This window comes from Propithecus coquereli, unplaced genomic scaffold, assembly GCF_000956105.1.
Source record: "Propithecus coquereli isolate 6110/MARCELLA unplaced genomic scaffold, Pcoq_1.0 Scaffold92, whole genome shotgun sequence".
Lineage (NCBI taxonomy): Eukaryota > Metazoa > Chordata > Mammalia > Primates > Indriidae > Propithecus > Propithecus coquereli.
This window is the reverse complement of record NW_012155507.1, coordinates 5,665,622-5,669,426: the sequence shown is the minus strand read 5'-3', so window position 1 is coordinate 5,669,426 and position 3,805 is coordinate 5,665,622. Positions and strand designations below refer to the sequence as shown.

Below are 3,805 nucleotides of genomic sequence, written 5' to 3'. Positions count from 1 at the left end.
ATTTGAAGTCTGGACACACTTTCATGATTAGCCAGGGTATGTAAAAGTTGGTGGCTTTATTCCTCCTGCTATGTAAGCAGATCCAGGCCATAGAAAGAGAGGACTAAGTTATATAATTGTTTTTGAAAAGTGTGCTACAAAATGGATGGCCGGTTATAAGCTGGGCTACAAAATAAGGATGGGGGTAAGGGAGGGACATTTTTTCCAGAAAAAAAAAACAGAATTTCTGAAGAGTCCCAGTCCATAATTTTTTCCCAAAATGGTGGAAGAGGGGGTAAAAATCCCAACATGACTTTCAAAGTACTGTCTCTGTGAGGGGCTGGTAGTTGCCTTGCTGAGGAGGGGGATGGCTAAGTTTGGCCATCCCTACCCTCCCCAGCTAGGGGAATGGAAATGTTACGTTTATTGCCCAGTGGGTGTGAGAGTGGGCTGAAGCTTGATTTGTACTGAATTCTCTAAAAGGTTTCTTCTAGAAACAGACAACTCAGACTCTTACTCTCACTTCAGCAAAGAAGTTATTTTTCAAAGCACTTGGGAAGCTCCTCCTCCACCCCTCAGGTGGAAGGCTCAGAGAAGGGAGCCATCAGTACAGCCATCTTCCAGGCCATAATGGAATTCCTGAAGGTTGGAGACCCCATAGGAGTGGACAAAGGCTGCTGCCACTAGTAGGACATGGAAAATGTGATGAGACTGGAACCATATGTCAAATTTTCCAAGAAAGAGGCATTTAGGAATTCAAGCAGCATAAAAGCCAGCTCCAGTGAGGTACATCACAGCCATGAGCAAGAACCAGCCCATCCCGCCTACCATGGTGGCCTTCACAGCAAATAGCACAGTGCATGGTGGGCACAACACCACTTAAGTCAAGTCCCAGGAACCCTCCCACTCTTGTCTGCCAGTGCTTAGGAGTGACAAAATAATCCCACTGTACCACAGTGATAGCAGAGATGCCTAGGACACAGACGATGGAGAGGTAGATGAGCCGTGGCTATGGGGAGCAGTAGAAGGAGCAATAGAACCAGGGAACAAAGCTCCCCATAATCAGTCAAGTGATCCCTGAATAGTCCAGTTGGGAAAAGTCAGAGAGACTTTCTCTGAATAACAATAGACAGTGTGGAAGAGGCAGGAGAAGCTGAGGCAGAGCACTGCACCCAAAAAGAACATCCCAAAAACCACCTTCTCCAGTAGAGGGGCCATGAAGTACATGTCTGGTCTAAGCATGGCCAAGATTCCCAAAAAGAGAAACAGCACAAAAGCAAGCAGATGGGTCCAGATGTTGCCGGTTTTGTATAGATGCGGAAGATGCTCGTGAAGCAATCCCGAAAGGACGGCATGGGTGGTCTATGGCCATGTAGCGGGTGGGCATTGTCCTTCAGCCAGTCAGGGAGCACATCATACTGGATGACTCTCCAGCATCCCTACTGGACCGTATGCACAAACTCCTCCATCTTCTCCACAGCGTGGTAGGCTTGCAGGGGAAGCATTGATACCCATGTCAGTACCCTCCTCCTCCTCTTCCTGGGGCACTGGGCATGTTTGCTCTTCTTCAGCTTTGCTTGGGTTGGTGATTACTCGTTTGCCCTTGTCTTCTAGCAGGGATCCCAGTTCAGCCAGTTGCACTGTGTCAGTTTCCCTGTTACTGGCAGGAGCCCCATTGCCCTGTGCCCCCACGGATTTTTTTTTAATTTTATTTTTTTCTCTTTTTTTTAATTTCTGCATATTATGGCGGTACAAATGTTTAGGTTACGTTGCCCTTGCCCCCCCCAGTCAGAGCTTGAAGCATGTCCATTCCCCAGATGGTGCGCATCGCACTCATTATGTATGTATATACCCATCCCCTCCTCCCCCCTCCCATCTGCCCGACGCCTGATAAATGTTATTCCTATATGTGCACTTAGGTGCTGATCAGTTAATACCAATTTGATGGAGAGTACACGCAGTGCTTGTTTTTCCATTGTTGGGATACCTCACTTAATAGAATGGGTTGCAGCTCTATCCAGGAGAATACAAGAGGTGCTATATCCCCATTTCTCACAGATCTTTATGGGAAGACATGTGGCTGGTACCTCAAGGCCCTGTGGCTTCAGCTTGGGGAAAAGTGGGGTCTCTCAGCCCCAGGGCGCAGAGATCTCCCTGTGATGGTAGACAAGCCGGGACGACAGGCCCTGCAGGGGGCCGCTGTCCTCCCATCCTTCCGTACATCCTGCAGCGGAAGGGATGCACTACCGCATGCCTCACCTCCGCAGCCGCATCACCTCCTCGTGGGCTTTCTCATTCATTAAATCAATATTTATTAAGCACCTACTATGTACAAGACACTGTGCTAGAGTAGCCCCCTCAGCACTCTGAGAGAAAGCCTTCTAACTATACTGGCAACTGGGGTCAGCTCCAGTTTAGACCAGGCCTGTAGCGATACAACCTCTCAACACATTATAAGCGCCTTCTCAGCCAAGACCCTAAACCCATACTATGTCTTCAACAGAAGACAGCTTACACCAAGGATGGGGCAGGGTCTGTACCCATGTGCATACCAGGGTTTAGCACACTAGGCACCAGCCCTAGACCAAAACAGAGCCTAAATCTATATCACTATTCAGCAAATTATAAGGCACCCTTTCCCAAGCACTTGGTTTATACGTGTGTCGATACAAAACACAGCTTAGCCCCATGCCAACATTAAGTACAATTGGAAGCATCCCTCAGACCATGGCCTTAACCTTATCTCTGCCCCTGTAAGTCATGACACAAATCTCATTCATATAGGTGCCCAAGCAAGAACCAACAACTCAATTCTCCACATCTTAATTTTTCGCTTACGTCTATATTTTGTTTTCATTGATATATAATATTCTACTGGATGAATATGGCATTATTTATTTAACTATTCTACTCTTGAGGGACAGCTTCTATAAACATATACGTGTCCCAGGATACATAGAATGTATTTTTGTTGGATATATACCTAAATGTGAAATTGCTCAGTCATGAAATATGCATATCTTCAATTTAGTTAATAACACCAAACAATTTTCTCAAGTGGTTGCAAAAATACAGTCCCACCATTGCTCCATGTTCTTTTCAGCCACTATTAGTGTCAGACTGTTAATTTTCACCAATCAAATGTGTATGTAATAGTAGTGCATTGTGGTTTTAATTTGCATTTTCCTGATTGCTAATGAGGTTAAGCAGCTTTTCATATGTTTACCTATTTAGATTATAATTTTGTGGGCTGGGCGTTCAAGACTCTAGCCTATTTTTCTATTTTGTTGTTTCTTCTTTCTTATTGATTTGGCAGAGTTCTTCTTTTTTCTTTCCTCACCCTGCCCTGTACCCACACCTCCCCTGTAGGAGTTCTTTATTCATTTTGGAAAATAGCATTTTTTTCTGCTAGATTTATTACAGACATCTCCTCCCACTCTGTGACTTGTCTTTTCCCCTTATGGTATTTTCCTATAAAGAGAATTTCTTCATTTTAATGCACTCAAATTCATCAATCCTTTCTTTATGGTTAGTGATTTTTTTTTAGAGACAGGGTGTTGCCCAGGCTGGTCTCAAACTCCTGATCTCAAGTGGACCTCCTCCCTCGGCCTCCCCAGTAGCTGGGACTACTGCTGCAGGCCACTGAACCCAGATTTTATGGTTAGTGCTTTATCGGTATTTTTTTTTTTTTTTTTTGAGACAGAGTCTCACTCTTTTGCCCGGGCTAGAGTGAGTGCCGCGGCGTCAGCCTAGCTCACAGCAACCTCACACTCCTGGGCTCAAGCGATCCTCCTGCCTCAGCCTCCTGAGTAGCTGGGACTACAGG

General features: G+C 45.6%; 1 pseudogene; it reads right to left on the bottom strand.

Annotated features, from left to right (window-relative positions):
- Window positions 1-567: 567 nt before the first annotated feature.
- Window positions 568-2,055, bottom strand: LOC105826821 (annotated as a pseudogene).
- Window positions 2,056-3,805: the final 1,750 nt, after the last annotated feature.